This window comes from Narcine bancroftii, chromosome 14, assembly GCF_036971445.1.
Source record: "Narcine bancroftii isolate sNarBan1 chromosome 14, sNarBan1.hap1, whole genome shotgun sequence".
Taxonomy (NCBI): domain Eukaryota; kingdom Metazoa; phylum Chordata; class Chondrichthyes; order Torpediniformes; family Narcinidae; genus Narcine; species Narcine bancroftii.
In genome coordinates this window covers 22,558,926-22,576,529 of record NC_091482.1, presented here as the reverse complement: position 1 = coordinate 22,576,529, position 17,604 = coordinate 22,558,926, and the positions used below count along the sequence as shown (strand labels likewise).

Genomic DNA, 17,604 nt, shown 5'->3' with positions numbered 1-17,604 from the left:
GGTCGAATGACCTACTCCTGCTCCTATCTTCTATGTTTCTATGTATGGGGACACCATTACCTCTGAATATAGAGCTCTCCAAAAGGTAGTGGACACAGCCAAGGACATTACATGCCAAAACCCTCCCCACTATTGAGTACATCTACAGGGAACGCTGCCATCAGAGAGCAGCAACAATCATCAAAGACCCTTAGTGTAATGCGCGTCGAAAGAACCAAAGGCTTGTTGATCCAAACCAAGGTTTTTATTAACTAAAAGACTGGAGCCTATCACAAGTAGGCCGACCAGTCCAGAATGACCTGGTCCGGCTAGGAGCAATCCTTTAAGACCTGCCAGTAGGTGTGGCTACACTCTCAGCCAATCACAGTCATCCTACACGACCATCTGTACATATACACATTGGTGATAGAATCTGTACTATCACACTCAGCACCTAGCACACACTCTATTCTCATTGCTGCCATCACAAAAGGAGTATAGGTGCCACAAGCCTTGCTCCATCAGGTTCAGGAACAGCTGCGACACCTCTACCATCAGAATCCTCAACAACAAACTCCATCAGGGACTCGTTTAAGGACTCTTACTTGTGCCCTTTGTTGATTTTCTTTTTTTTCTCTCTGTACTGCACAGTCAGTTTGTTTACATTCATTATCTGATTACAGGTCTTTATTTGTCTACGTTCATGCTGTGTACAGTTTTTATTTGCTCGATCAATTAGTGGTAAAAATAGGAAAAATAATCTCAGGGGTGCATGTGATGTCATATATGTACTCTGGCGATAAATCTGGAATCTAAAAGTCCTTTCATTTGAATTTGTTTCTTGTTTCCTGAAATTCTTTCTGCAACAGTCTGATTTGCTGGTTGTATTTAACATTTCAATTATGTGACCTTGCATCCATCTGCATCATCATCTCAGATTCTGACATCATCAAACAACACCATTTAATTTTGTGTCTTTTGTGATAATCTCTCAAAACAGTGTTGTCTTTATCTTCACTTCTCATGGATCAAAAATGAATGATTTCTTGGTCGCCTTCCCTCTCAATGAAGTCAGAATCTATAGTTTGTGGTCATTTAGTGATGTACTAAACTCACCAGTCATTGTAATTGAGTTAAAACCAACTGCCTTAGTCAACTCTGGTGCCCGCTTTTAAAGCACACACACTCGGCCCAGAAAGGTCGTCATCTCTGATGATGGGCAGCAAGCCCAATACCCCAGGGCTTCCTGTTCTTGTCGACTCAAACTTCCGTGAGCCAGTTCGTTGTTTAGCGTGGTTCAGCCCTCTACAAGTTTTATGTTTAAAACAAATCATCCAAGTTCTCCACATATATCACAAGATTGGGTGAAACTTTAAACTTTAACAAATTAATCCAGGTCTTGGTAAACTAGCACAGAAAGAATAATTTGCTCAGAAATTTATTTTTGAATATAAACACCATTTCTTCCCTTTATTGAAAATGCATTAATATACTAGTTTTAACATTAAGAGAATGCGAGGCGCGCTAATCATAACCAATATCAAATACTAATTATATTTCAATCACCAGGGTTGGCACGGTTGGTGCAGCGGTTAGCGCAACGCCTTTACAGCGCCAGCGGTCGGGACCAGGCTTCAAATCCCATGCAGTTTGTACGTCCTCCCTGTGTCTGCGTGGAGTTTTCTCTGGAGGCTCCGGTTTCCTCCCACCATTCAAAATTAACTGGGTGCTGAAGGTTAACGGGGTGTAAATTGGGCAGCAAGGACTCGTGGGTTGAAATGGCCTGTTACCGTGCAGTAAGTCTAAATTTAAGTTTTTTTTAATGTAAAAATTAGACAGATTTTTAAAATTCTTGCTCAAGTTCAGGTTTAACCTTCATTTTTAATCTTCAGAGTAAACTTTACCAAATGTCCATTAAAAAAAAATAAGTGCATGACATTATGTAATTTATCACACTCAATGGAATTTATCAGGCAGAAAGAGATAGTTGATGCACCAACTAAATTGTAGTTCTCAAGACTACAATGGATAGCAATTACTCAATCGATGTAGCGCTAATCCAGATCTTCCTCAATCCTCCACAAATTATACTCTGATAGAATTGAAGGAAAATTATTGGTTTTGCAGTCGCTGTGCCTATTTAACCACTTATTACATGTGGGAACCTTTTTAGTCATTTATCAATCCATATCTCTGCTCCTCCTGTCAGTTGATTACCTCACAATGATGGGCAGGGCTCTTCAACAGTGAAGAAATACAAATCATCCTTGAGGATTTATTTATATTAAGCCACTTCTGTTTGTCCAGGACTTTCACCTTATTTGCAATAAAGTCTTACATTTTGCCTTGGTACTTATTTGAGGGACTGGATGCTGTTCATATCTTTCCCAGTGAGAATCTTCATTCAGAATAGTTATGTGCTCGCGTTCATTATAATTTTCAGGACTACGAGGCTCTTCAAAATGCATGGGGGGGGGGGGTTGTAGGTTAAATGGGGTATTAGGGCAGCACAGACTTGTGGTGGAAGGGCCTACTACCATTAAATTATGTCTAAATTTATATTTTAATGTAGCCAAATGTTCTTTGACTGTCTTCTCTTAATAGTGGTACAGATAGAATGAGCTTACTATATTTTGCCTCTATAGCTGATTTCTTTTCGAAAGATTACAGTTTGTTTTTATAATTTAAAAAATTAAGACATACAGCACGGTGACAGGCCTTTACAGCCCATGAGTTCCCGCTGCTCAATTTACATCCAATTAACCTAAACCCCTAGTACGTTTGGAAGGAAACCAGAGCCACCCCTCCCCCCACCCCCCGACCCGACCCAGGGGAAAACCCACCCAGGCATGGGGAGAACTTACAGACAGCACGGGATTCAAACCCAGGTCCCAATCGCTGGCGCTGTAAAGGCAATGTGCTAACCGCTAGTGCCGTCCATATTTGCGAATACCTTAATTACCACAATATTTTAAATGTAAAATGTGATCGAATTTGATCATAATTGAAAAGCCGTGAGGATATCCTGTGAAAATGAATTCAAATGGCTAACAATTACAAAGGGTTGCTGCATTTTTGATCCCGGGTCTATTATTGGTTACTGATCTCAAGGATGGAAAAGATACAAGTCGGGGGGGGGGGGGGGGGGGGGGTATCCACAAGCATGTAAGATGTAATTAAACTAAAACAGAATGTCAAGAGATCAATAGGAATATCATGTTTCCCATGAGTGAACACTTGGCCTCCTTGGCCATCACCTGTTCTTGTTCAGTATCATGTGTCCCTCTCAGAATTAAATCCCACTGGGCTGTTAACGAATAATGAAGAGTTTATTTTCATCTATGTAAGTACAATGTACAGATACACCAAAATTTCTTCCTTCTGCAGTCAAACACTACAACAGAAAAGAGATAATAAATATAAAATGATAGACAGATAAATATTCACAGTCGCAGTTAGGGCAAGATAAAAATGACACTTTAATAGTCCAAACAGTTTTTTGGTGGTCCCAGAGGAGTTTACGTTTCATGGTCCAGAAGATCATGATTCTCCCGCTAGATATTTTTCATCATTTATGGACTGCCAGGTGAACTATTCTAGTCTAAGTTGTCTCAACGGTACCAGCGTCATGGAAAGTTTCTTCTTGATGCTTCACCAACTGGTGTGCCACTAAGTTAGCTGTGGGTCAGTTGGAAGCGCTCACGCTTGAGTCAGATCATCATGAACTCAAGCCCTCCTCCATCTACATGTCAGGGGAATTGAAGGAGATGTTCAACTAAGCCTCAATCTCCGATCACAGGAGAATGAATCGGGACCATTCTTTGGTACTATTAGAAGGAAGTCAGAGGAATCTGCTGGCCAATAAATAAGATAAAGAATTTCTGGATATTTTTTCTCATTTTTTGTTTGGCTTTGAAGCAATTTCCAACACCCTGAAGATGTGAGGTTATTTTATTTCATTAAGCAAGCAGTAAATGAGCTTCTTATGGAACTTAATTGGTTTGAACTAAACACGGAACAACTGTCAAGGATACTTGTGAGTACAGGAAAGGTTAGACATGGTTACGTGTATGGAACAGCATATATTTGGTTCAAATCGTCCAACAATTTAGTGCAGCTTCATCTCTTTCCATCATTATCCCCTTAGATAAAATTATTATGCCAAGCTCTGTAATAATTTTGACCTATTATCAAAGCTTTGTGTTTGATTCATGTTCCTTCCCTAAAATATTAATTCTTGATGTGTTCAAATACTCTCGACTACCAAGCAGCATTGCTCAACCCTTTGGCTATTTGAATTTTATATTATATTCACACAACTATCTCAAATGCATGGGGTTTCATGAGGAGCGGGAAGCCAACAAAGCAAGCAAGAGTCCCAAAAATCATTAAGCAGCCCCTCCCCGACTCGCAACCTGTGCGACTTATGACCATCTGTACATACGACTGGCAATAATAATAGCTGCGTGGTCATCTCTCAGTTGCCATTCGGTAAAGAAGATGGCGGGCAAGAGGAAAACCCATCCCCTGCTGATAGATCTGGGAAGAAGCTGAGGAAGGCGCTCAATGTGGAATCGAAAATTACTTGATTTATGACCTCTACACGCCATGCTAACGTACTTCCGATCTGCGTCTATTTCGAGATATGACAGATCAGTCAGAACGGAACTTGGATGTATGTCGGAGAATATCTACAATAGGATCTTATGGGTTACGGTTTTGGAAAGTAGATTTTTAGCACTGTGAATAAATAATTATTATAAATGTATATTAATAGAACTACCAGCCCCCCCACATCTCCATGACTACCAGCCCCCCCCACATCTCCATCGGGCACACAAAACGGTCAACCAGTTTACCTATCTCGGCTGCACCATTTCATCGGATGCAAGGATCGACAACGAGATAGATAACAGACTCGCCAAGGCAAATAGCGCCTTTGGAAGACTACACAAAAGAGTCTGGAAAAACAACCAACTGAAAAACCTCACAAAGATAAGCGTATACAGAGCCGTTGTCATACCCACACTCCTGTTCGGCTCCGAATCATGGGTCCTCTACCGGCATCACCTACGGCTCCTAGAACGCTTCCACCAGCGTTGTCTCCGCTCCATCCTCAACATTTATTGGAGCGACTTCATCCCTAACATCGAAGTACTCGAGATGGCAGAGGCCGACAGCATCGAATCCACGCTGTTGAAGATCCAACTGCGCTGGGTAGGTCATGTCTCCAGAATGGAGGACCATCGCCTTCCCAAGATCGTGTTATATGGCGAGCTCTCCACTGGCCATCGTGTCAGAGGTGCACCAAAGAAGAGGTACAAGGACTGCCTAAAGAAATCTCTTGGTGTCTGCCACATTGACCACCGCCAGTGGGCTGATATCGCCTCAAACTGTGCATCTTGGCGCCTCACATTTCGGCGGGCAGCAACCTCCTTTGAAGAAGGCCGCAGAGCCCACATCACTGACAAAAGACAAAGGAGGAAAAACCCAACACCCAACCCCAACCAACCAATTTTCCCCTGCAACCGCTGCAACCGTGTCTGCCTGTCCCGCATCGGACTTGTCAGCCACAAACGAGCCTGCAGCTGACGTGGACTTTTACCCCTCCATAAATCTTCGTCCGCGAAGCCAAGCCAAAGAAGAACTGACATGGTAAATATGTTCAAAATGTTAAGTAATGTCTAAATCCAGATGCACAGTTCCCTAGAACAAATAGAAAAGTTGTTGGAGGAACTCAGCAGGTCAGACAACATCTATGGTAAGTCAATGCTTCGAGGCAAAACCTTTGATAACAACTTTATAGTTTCTCTATTTTCTCAGAGTTTTCGCTAGTTATCCAGCAGAATTTGAGAATAATTTAGTTGCCTTTTACGTAATCAGTATATGGAAAAGGAAAGTCTTTGTCAGTAGCACCCAACACTTAGGCTTCAATATCGATGAATATCAAACACACACAACTACTACTAGTTTAGCATTGCTCGTCAAGGATGAACTTCCAGGCATTAGTTTTAAAGCATAGAACTTACAAATGATAACTTCATCATTAACTTCCCATACTTTTACTGAGCCTGAGCAGACATCAGCTGCCATGCCTCCCATCTCTGAATCTGAACATTGTGATTTGGCAGTCTGATCCAAAAACTCAATGACTCAATCAAGATATTTCTATATGACACAGAAGTGGCTCACACACTGTCTCACAATAAACCAAGATGCCAATTTCCCTCTTGGACAGATTTAAAAATATCCTAGGATTGAGGGAAAGATCAAGGGAACAGGACTCAGAAGACTGCTCTGCTCGGAGCCATCAATAGGCCAGAGGTCCCCTTCTGTACCATAATAAATCAACGACTCTCTGGTGGAACCTTGCTCTGTGCAAAATGGTTGATACATTAATCTGTGTAGCTGGAGGCATCAAAGTTCATCGATTGAAACACTGCAATATTTCTAAGGTGCACAAAGGAGCTTTATATTTCAAGTGGATATTTCTTATTTTTTATGTATTTATTTTCAAGTGTTAAATGAACTTCCTTATGTTACCATATTTGAACAATTCTTCCAAAGTCATAAAATCTGCACATGTATAAAATGGAACAAGAGCTAAACATATAAAACAAGAGCTAAACATATAAAATCGAAATACATCGGGGGGATATTAGAGTTAACCCTTTTGTTAAATTTTCTTTTAATTGTTCATTCCCAGTTTTGAAACCTGCTCTTTCAGACAATCACTTTGATGTGTTCGTTATATATTTTTTTCCAATCCTCTTCACTAAAGGTTTTGTACCCCTTTTAGTCAGCTCAGCTTATTTTGGTTTTGGGAAATGAAGACTGCCACTGTTCTTTGGTTCAGGAATTGCTGAAAGATTTGCAGGCAAACTGATCAACAAACATGCTACTTAAAGAGTAAGTCATTTTTGGCTGTATACTCATCCATTTCTCATTGATCTTAATTAAGGCAAGTAAAAATCTGCCACAGATATATAGCATTGAGTAGATCAAATCTGATGGACTCAGGAAGCTAGTGCTACTCCAGTAGGCCTGGGAAAGCTATACTCCACTATCAACTGTTACATGATAGTATTACCAGGCTGCATTTATCCCCATAACACATAAAAAAAGAGGAATTGTTCCAAGTTTAGACAAGCTGCAGGATCCATTACTTGCAGGTACCGCTCTGTCTGGCCCTAGAGACTCTTCTAATTGCTTTACATCTGTACAAAGGTTCCTTGTAATCGGGCTTTCTACCTCCATTTGTCTTCCTCTCAGCCTCTTAGTAAAGGCCTTAATTGGTCTTAGTGGGGCTTTTTCAGTTAGTGCAACTATACCTCAGGGCCGAACAAGTGCAAGACATTACCTTGAGGGAAGACCAGGGAAAGACATCAATACTTCATACCTTTAACACTTTAATTAAGGTGTTCCAAATAAGGAATGGACTTCCAGAGATTTCTTTTCTTCAGGGTTTTGGAAACTGATCAGTCATTTTGTGGATTCTCCTTTGAATTACCATGCATTCCAGACCAGAGCAGTAGTGGAAGAAATAAAATTTGAGTATTGCGTACACGTATTGTGTAGCAGTTTGAAACTTTTAAAAGATTACTGAGTGATAGGGATGAATTGTTGCACACTATAATTTATGTCTCCCAACTGTTAATTATCGAATAATGCATTTTAGTGGTCATAATATATGAGGAATGTGGGATAATTCACTTGTCAGTGAAACTGTGGGCTACATAATCATTTGATTCCATGATAGTAACCAGTTTTGCTGCTGCTTTTTCATAGCAGACTTGTTCTGTTGTAGCTTAATCAATCACATAAATCTCCCAAGCTTTGTAGCTATTAATTTTACTTCCTTTCTGTAGTGAGAACTAACCTTCCCGTGATTTATCACTACAATAAAGTAGACATGTAACATAGACCAATAATTAGCCTACTTTCTTGTTAAATATTCTGCATGATATTCATTTAAAGTCTTAAATGGCCTCGATTCAAAACCATTATCACTTTCTCTCGTCAGCCTTTGACCAGTCATGTGACGGAACTAATGTGGTCCCATGTAACCAGCAACGTTATTTCCAATTTCCCATAAGTTGTCCTTTTTATTCAAAACAAAAGCCACTCGGTGTTTTCATACCTTTCTTCTCGAGAGCACCAGGAAACCTATCTCTGCTAAGGACTTCTTCCATTTCGACAGGCAACTTCAAGCAAATTGAATGACGAACAACCCAGCATGCTATGATATCCAATATTATCATTATGACCTCTTAATACCTGTGTTACAAGGCATACTTTTGGACCTGCCTCAGCTGATTTGCTAATAAAACCTTTCTGAGTTACCTCTGTATATGATGAACCCAGACAGACTCCTGACAAAGTTACTTCGTTCTGCTTTCAGGAAACCCAAGGTCATCCAAAATTCTGCTGTCCTTGCTGTATATTTTTTTAAAAAGTGTCCTGTTTCCCGACAACCCCGTGTCATTGAACAACACCGACATTCAATTTAGCAACAAGGAATGAAAGACCAAAGTCTGCAGATGTTGTGATGATAGTAAAAACAGGGAAATGTCAGGGGAACTCAGCAGGTCTTGCAGTGCCCATACAAGGTAAAGATATAGAACCAAGTTTTCAGGCCAGAGCCCTCCTTCGAGGTATGAAGCAACACTTTGCTGTTTAAATGATCATCATTATCTGCAAATTCCTTCGTGGTCACGATACTTGTATTCTACATCTCTTTTAGCCTACAACATTCCAAGATATCTCTGCGACTTGGCTTCTGACCTCTTGATTATTCGAGAATTTAAACCATCCACAATCACTATGATAGTTTTTTTTAGACATACAGCACGGTAACAGGCAATTTCGGCCCCTGAATCTGTGCCACCCAATTTACACCCAGTTAACTTACACCCCCGGTACGTTTCGAGCAGTGGGAGGAAACCAGAGCCTCCGGGGCAAACCCACGCAGACACAGGGTGAACGCACAAACCCCTTGCAGACAGCGCGGGATTAGAACCCCGGTCCCAATCGCTGGCGCTTTAAAGGCATTGCACTAACCACTGCACCAACTATCGCAAAGACTTTGAGATCAGTAGTCCCCTCCCATCATCTCTTCATCTCTTTTCTGAAACATTTCACTTTGACCAAGCTTTTGTCATCTTCTCTCACATTTCTTTGTGTAGTTTCTTTTGATAATTTCTCCTGTGAAACATCTTTGCAGGTTTCTGCCTCATTAAACAGCCAATATAAATGTAAGTTGTTGATTTTTTTTCTGCATTGACTCTGAAACGCCAGAAAGACCACGTACAAAAATCATTTGAATAACTCTTCTGTAATTCAACAATTATACAGGCATAATGCAGATGTCTATTTCCATTTTCATTGATTTCCTTTCTATGACTAATACTTGTCCTATACAATCTCTTTTTATAATCAAGTCATGCAATCAAGTGGCTGACTCTTTCACAGCTTCAATTGTGTACCTATTGGCAGGGAATAATTTATTATGACATTTGCTTACGAGTCAAAATAACCTCAATATAAACTGGCAGGACTGTCACTCTCTGACTGCAATGTGGAACCCTTGCAAAACAGCAAATCATTTACTGAACCAATCCTCCAGTGTCGGAAGAGCAGACGAAAGAATGGCTGAGATTTTTCATGCTGGTTCTGCCCTCGCAGGCCACAACCCTCTCTGCTCTAAGATGACCTGTGCAGCATCGACGTGGTCAACGTTACTTGCTGGGATGGTTCTGGAGGCACTGGTGATGCCTTGCGTTATGGCAGGGCCTTGTTCAAAGGACGAGGGAGGGCACCGAAGGCAAAGCCCACCCGCAAAATTTCAGTCACATATCTCCTATCAAAACTGCCAAGGTTTCTCAGTCAAATGTCCACTAAGAAACAACCTCAATCATTGCACCTTAGGTGGATGTGACATTAAATTGGAACTTGAATTCACTGGAAATTCAGAAGCATTTAAAGACAATGATAAATGAAACAATTCAATGATATAATAATAAAATAAAATCAGCTAAAAGTAACAATTTAAATTAAAGCAAAAAGCAAATCATCTTAACGAAGAGGAAAATCACCTTTATTATTATTTCCTTCTTGCAGTCCTGCAGCTGTCATTCAGTTAGGGCAGAATCTGAGAGCAGATTACCTCAGCGTAAACACTGAGGAATCCCTGCAAGTGGCTGCGACAACCATTGGAACTCATGCTGAGCCCAGAATCTACAAACGTGAGTGAGTACAGCTCAATCAGCAAGATGGGAAAACCACAGCATTTCAAACACGACGGCACTCATGCAGACAATTTTATGGCCAAAATCCACCACAATTACTTCTGGTTTGCCGGACTCGCTCTCTCCATTATTGGAAGCAATAAAAGTGGTTTTGACTGTTGCTGATGTTCTCAAGGCGTCAAATGTGACTCTAAGTGAAGCACAAAAGTCTGCAGATGCTCTTATTTTGCAGTGAAAGGAAGGAAGGAACTCAGCAGGTACCTTTAAGCGGGGCTCGGGCCCGGAATGTCGATCATATAGCTTTACCTCCTATGGACACTGCGAGACCGGCTGAGTTCCTCCAGCATTTTTTTTTACATTTTCAAATGTGACTCTCTCCCATTGGCAAGACAGAAAATTTGTAGGTTTCAAGATTCAGGCAATCGAGATTGTTGCTCGAGCATCAGCATCTCTGGAAGCACTGGCATTCAGATGAGATCATGAAAAAAAGCCCAGTCCATATAGTCTCTATAGAAAGGTTCAATATCAAAGAGCAAGGGGACATCTGGTCGATATTTGTCCCTCTATCAACAAAACTGTAAAAATTGAAGAGAATTGGATATTATAATATGGTCAGCTGTTTGTTTCGATTGGATCCAAGTTTTAATTTTAATTTAGACATAGAGCATGGCTACAATCCCTTTTGGCCCACGAGTCCGTGCTGCCCAATTACACCCAATTGACCGACACCCCCAGTATATTTGAACGGTGGGAGGAAACCCACGCAGACATGGTGGAAACATACAAACTCCTTATGGACAGCGCCAGATTCAAATCACGGTTGCCGTTGCTATAACAGCATTGAGCTTACCACTACGCTAACGTGCCACAGCAACTCTCACTTCAAAAGTGGCATTAAAGCAATCTGGGTCATCTCAGTATGTGAAAGGCATTGCATAATATATTACCTCTAATTCTTTTATCACTATCCATTTATGGAAACTGCCGGAACCAAAGAAAATAAGAATGGAGAGCGATTTCTTCAGAGGTGTGGTGGAGAGTGTGCAGACTGGTTGCATCATGGTCTGGTATCTGGACATCAATATCCCTGAGCGTAAAGCCCTCCAAAAGGTAGTGGATCTAGCCCAGGATATCACAGGCAAAACCCTCCCCACTATAGAACACATCTACAGGGAACGCTGACGTCGGAGAGCAGCAGAGATCATCAAAGACCGTCACCACCAAGCACACTCTCTGTTCTCGCTGCTGCCATCAGGAACAGCTGCTACCATCAGACTCCTCAACAACAAACTCAATCAGGGACGTTTAAGGATTCTTAATTGTGCACTTTATTGATTTTCTTTTTGTTCTCTCTGTATTGCACAATTAGTGGCAATTCTGCTGCACCCACAGGAAAATAGAATCTCAGGGTTGTATGTGTGTCCAACCCCAACCAACCAATTTTCCCTTGCAACCATGTCTGCCAGTCCCGCATCGGACTTGTCAGCCACAAACGAGCCTGTAGCTGACGTGGACATTACCCCTCCATAAATCTTCGTCCGTGAAGCCAAGCCAAAGAAAAGAAAGGCTGACAATAAAATCTGAAATCTGATTTCAAAATGTCTGTAAATCAGCAAGTGTGCTCTCAAATTGAAATTCATAATTAGTTTTCACTGTGGTGCGAAAAGCACAAAAAGATATGTTTCTGATTAATTGTTTCCCTGGTTAATCAGTTCTCTGATTAATTGGCTCGATGTGGCACCTTGAAAGAAAAAAAGCTTTGCATTTATGTGGTATTTTTATGCGCCATTTAGGATGTTTCAAAGAGGTTCAGAGCCAACATTCTGAGTACAAGGTGGACATACATGCCAGAGAAATTGTGTAAAGAAAGCTCCAAATGCAACAAAAGAACAAAACCAGATAACTTACTTTGGTAATGTTAGTTTAAGGATAAGTAATGGCTCAAAATTCCCCGTGTTTCTTTCAACTAGTGCCATGGGATCCTTAACATCCACCTCAGAGATCAAACAGAACCTCATCTGAAGGAGGGATATAACATTAATTTGTAAATGCCTTGCATTAAATTGTAGATGGATGGGTGAGTAAATTTACAGACGAAACAAAGATTGATGGACCCGTGGACAGTGTCGAGGGCTATCAAATGATTTTGCAGGGTGTACGTCCGCTACAGAAGTGGGTGGAGAAAAAGCATTTTGGAATTTTTCAGCTGCTGCTGTTAGGTAGGTCAAAGTGAAAGGCAGAGTCCTTAACAGTACAGATGAACAATCTTGGCTACCTGGTACTAACATGGTATCAGGTGCATTGAAGATTGTTATGATCAACAGGGGCAGTTTATGTCTTTTGAGGGACTTAAAAATAAATATAATTTATATTTATAGTTCTTCTGCTATCTCTAATGGCGATATTTTTTGAGGGAAGAGTGGGGACCATTAAATTGGAAATTCTAATTTGAAAGAGGAATGCAACCTAATCTATTCCTAATATATATGCTCTGATCCAAGATCAAAGCCCAAAATCTGCTCTATATAGATCAAGGGAGAGATGGGAATAGGATTTGAGCATTGTAATCGATCCACAATGCTGGTCAGATAATATGCTGACCTGAATTAATTCTAGACGTAGTCTGATTCATTATAATTTTCTGCATCAATTATATTTCACACCTCAAAAGATACATAACAATAAAACAGAATTTTCTGATAGGTGTTTTAGGTTTGGTTTACATCCCACCTGGCTATGTATGAAATTAAGACCCTTTTGGATGGAATTGGGGGGAGTGTTGACAAAAATTGTGGGGTGAACTTCCCTCGAGACCCAGAATTATTTCTTCTGGGGAATTTGGCAGTTATAAAAGTGAACTTCTCCAGAAGTAAACCTAAATTTATTAAAATTGTGTTGTCAATGGCCAGGAAATGTATAGCGGTAACATGGAAATTTGATTCTCTACTTCACATTGATCGTCGGAACATGGAAATGCAAAGTTATATTCCCCTTGAGAAGATTATTTATAGTCTTAGGAATAGATATAGTATATTCGTCAAAATCTGGCAACCTTATTTACATTACTTAAGTGCCCAGATTGTATAATTTATTTTGATACTTGTCAATTCGTATACTCCTTATTAGAAATTTAATACTTTTAAAATGATGTGACTCTGAGATGTTGAACCTTGCTCCTGTTGCTTTTTTCTTTTCTAGTTTCTTTCTTTTATCTCCCTCTATTTCTCTGCTGGTTTTCTCCTTTTCTTTCAAATCTGGGGAGGGTGCTCTGGGATAAGAGGGACTTGATTCCTTTTTATTTTTTTCAGACCTTATGAATATTTTTCTACGATTTTATATTCAATTTATTATTGTTTTATATTAATTGACTATTTTAATTATATTCTGTATTTTCTTTCATTTTTTTTTAAAAACAGTATTGATGCCTATGTCTGTAGCTTCCTGAACTTGACTGTACAAATTGATAGGATGGTAAAGAAGGTATATGGCATGCTTATTTAGGTCACGAAGCATGAGTATTACCATCTTATTAAGAATGAGGAGTCAGCGAACAGAGGTGAGATGAAGTTACTAACAGACAGGTGCAGAGCCAACAGTATCTGAACAGTAATAAAAAAAAAAAGAGATGGTTGTCGACTTCATCAAGAGTATCAAGTTCCTTGGAGTAAACTTGGCGGAGAATCTCAACCGGTCCCTTAATACAAGCTTCATAGCCAAGAAAGCCCAGCAGCATCTCTACTTCCTTCAAAAGTTCATCTCCCACCCTGCATCCTCACTACATTCTACAGAGGAGACCATCCTGTGCAACTGCAACACCGCCTGGTTTGGAAGATGCACCACCTTGGACCGCAAGACCCTGCAGAGGACAGTGAAGTCAGCCGAAAAGATCACTGGGGGCTCTCATCCCTCCATGAAGGGTATCTACAATATTCAATGCAGGCCAAAGGCAATAAACATTGTGAAGGACTCCACACTCCCCTCACGTAAACTGTTCTCCCTTCTGCCATTTGGTAGGCGGTACCGAGGCACTCAGGTGGTTACGTCCCAGATTGGGCAACAGTATTTTGCTTCCCCCCAAGCCATTAGGCTTCTGAATTCCCAGAACATAGATGGATAGTGTACCATGGACTTTCACTGTATTCGTCTTAATATTTTAATATTTCAATGTGTTGAACTTCTAACTTAAATTTATATAAATCTGCTCCGTGGTCCTGGAGAAACACTCGCGCCAAGCATGGTATGAACGACAAATAAAGGTGACTTGACTTGAAGGGAGTCACTAATCACCACATTACAGGAAGAATGTGGCGTCTTTAGAAGGACACAGAAGAGATTTACCCAGATGTTCCAAGGATTAGAGGGTATGAGCTGTAGGAAGAGGTTGGACAAACTTGGGCAGCCTTCTCCCGAGCATCAGAACCTAAGGGGAGAACTGACAGAAGTTTTATAAAATTATGAGAAACACAGTCAGAATTTTTATCCCAGGTTATTGTCGCATACTAGAGGACACTTGTTTAAATTGAGGCAAGGAAAGTTTAAAGGAGATGTGGAGCAAGTTATTTTTAACTTTCATTCAGTGGAAGGCGCCTAGAGCATGCTACAGGTCGAGTACCCCTTAACCAAAATGCATGGGACCAGAAGTGTTACGAATTTTGGAATTTTTCAGATTTTGGAACACAATTTAAAAAATCCACTAATTCACTCAGACCTAAAGTTACATGCATTCACAATACAAATATTTGCATATGCACAAATTAACTGATGTAGACCTATATTGAAAAATCTACATTCAATAATGCACTGTTTCCGTCAACTATGTCCCTTTCTCCAATCAGGATTTCTGAACTCTATTACGTAAGACCTTATAGGACCATGGATGAAAAATGTTTTGGATTTTAGATCATTTCGGATTTCGGGTACGGGGTACTCAACCTGTACCAGGAGTAAAAATGGGAAGCAGATATGACAGAGGCTTTTAGATTGACATGTGAATGTACAGGAAATGGAGAAGTCATGAGCAAAAAGAGATTTAGCTTCATTTGATATGATGTACGGCTTGGACATTGTAGACCTGTTCCTGTGCTGTACTCTTCTGTGTTCCAACAGAAGTTCATAAAGAATGGTCTTGCATTAATATGAGAATTCCTCTGGTAATGACCAAGTAAATGTTTAAAAAATCCTTCTATTGCTGGTGTAGAAAATAAAGAAATACTCCAAAAAATATATTTCTGCTATTGTTTGCTTGGAAATGCCAGTGCATTTATATTTACACCCTGCAGACTGACAGGAATATTCTTCCACATGCCGCCAGTTAAAGTATATAATTAGCACCCAAACAGTGTAGATAGCTTGAATTGTGCTGCATTAAAACTGTGCTAAATTTAAAATTGTAATGTGAGACCACCTTTTGTTTAGAGAAACAAATATCATCAAAAAGCAATGAATAATTAATCATATCTGAGGAAGTGAATAAAGCACAAATCTGACAAGGAAAATATTAGCAATGAATGAATTTTAAAAAAGTTTCAACCTTCATAATTCTTCATTTGACTATTATGCAACGCTACTTGACAAAATCCTGAAATATTTTGTATCAGTCTCATCTAATAAGAAAGATAAAGGCATCTTGCTAGGATACCTAATAATACTGCCAAATCAACTATAGACTTCTTTTTCTGCTGCATTTTGTATGAAGGAGTGAGTGAGCCATTGTCAAGTTCCACCCTTTCTGAAATGCTGTTAACTCGGTCAATAAAAATCTCTCACTACAGTGCACCATGGTCAGTGAAAAAGTACTTAGTATTCAAAGAACAACAGAATAGTACATCTCTGGTACTGCAATAGTTTAATGACTGTCATTAACGATACCTCACAAAACAGTGTATATGGAAAGCAAAACTGAAAACATTATTTCCAAAGCATTAGATTGGTTTCACATGAGCTGATTAGAATCATCCATGCTAATTACAGTGAAGAGAGCCAATTAGGACAACCTTTCATTCTGTAATTAGGGGTTTGACTTTAACCTTGTCTGTACTGAATTTGTTTTATAGATTGCGGGATATTAAGAAAGCTCTCTGTCACTAAATAAATGGCAAATTTTAATCTCTATTTTCAACTACCAATCAACAGGGCAGTTTTTTTGCCGACCACCTGACAATGTCTTCGATTCTCACTACTAATCTGCAAATATGCAGCCTTCAGAAATTTGAATTGTGGACCCTCAATTTTTGGGAATTAATTACAATAAATCACATCTAAATAAATTGGAGGGGTAGCTCTATGATCAGCCATTATTTGGGGAGTATCTTACATAATTTCAAGCAAGAACTGGTGATGAGATCAGCAAATATTTCTTTATAAGGGCACACCACTAAAGGACAAAAAGAAAAGTTGGTAATGAAAAATTGTGTTGAAACAAAAAATGTAGAATTTTCAAATCAATGTGGTAAAGGGACTTGCTGACTGGCAGAACACGGAGGGCATGGCCAACCCCAATCTCTATATTCTGACAGATAAAACATCAGTGGAAACATTTTGGTTCCAATTATGTGCTCCTAGTTATTCAGAATCAGAATTTATTGTCAGGAACATGTCACAAAATTTGTTGCATCACAGTACAAACATTTATATAAATCATCTTACAAAATTAATCAAAAATAGTGCAACAAAAACCGAAAAAGACAAAGTAAGGCAGTGTCTTTGGTTCATTGTTCATTCGGGAATCTGATGGAAGAGGGGAAGAAGCTGTCCCTGTGCCGCTGAGTGCTAGTCTACAGGCTCTTGCACCTTTTCCCTCCAATGGTAGCAGAGTGAAGAGGGCCCAGATGGTGAGGATCCTTGAGGACAGAGGCTGCTTTCTTTGAGACACTGTTTCTTGTAGATGTCCTCAGTGGAGTGAAGACTGGTGCCTGTGATGTCACACATGCCAAGTTAACAACCCTGTGGAGTTGTTTCTTGTCCTGAGTGTTGGCACTTGCATGCTGGCCAGAATGCTCTCCACAATACACCTGTAGAAGTTTTCAAGAGTCTTTGGTGACGTACCAAATCTCCTCAATCTCCTTACTAAGTGTACCCTTCTTCGTAATTGCATCAACATGGAGGGTCCAGGACAGATCCTCAGAGATGCCGACCCCAGGAATTTGAAGTCTTGTCCCTCCCCATTGCTGACCCCTCAATGAGGACTGGTTCATATTCTCCTGATTTCAAGAAGGGCTCAGGTTCGAAATGTCAGTTATAGATCTTTATCTTCAAAGGGTGCTGTGAGACCGTCTGAGTTCCTTCAGCATTTCTACGTTTTTATTTCATAGAGAAAACCTAGCCACCATTCTAAAGGCAAAGTTGTTGTAATTTTGGATTTGTTACTGAAATATTTTGC

At 40.1% G+C, this 17,604-nt stretch overlaps 1 protein-coding gene across 8 annotated transcripts in view; it reads right to left on the bottom strand.

The window, feature by feature from the left end:
* auts2a (activator of transcription and developmental regulator AUTS2 a) overlaps positions 1-17,604 on the bottom strand; it is a 1,173,696-nt gene that overhangs the window by 441,147 nt on the left and 714,945 nt on the right. The gene's annotated exons all lie outside the window — the stretch shown is intronic.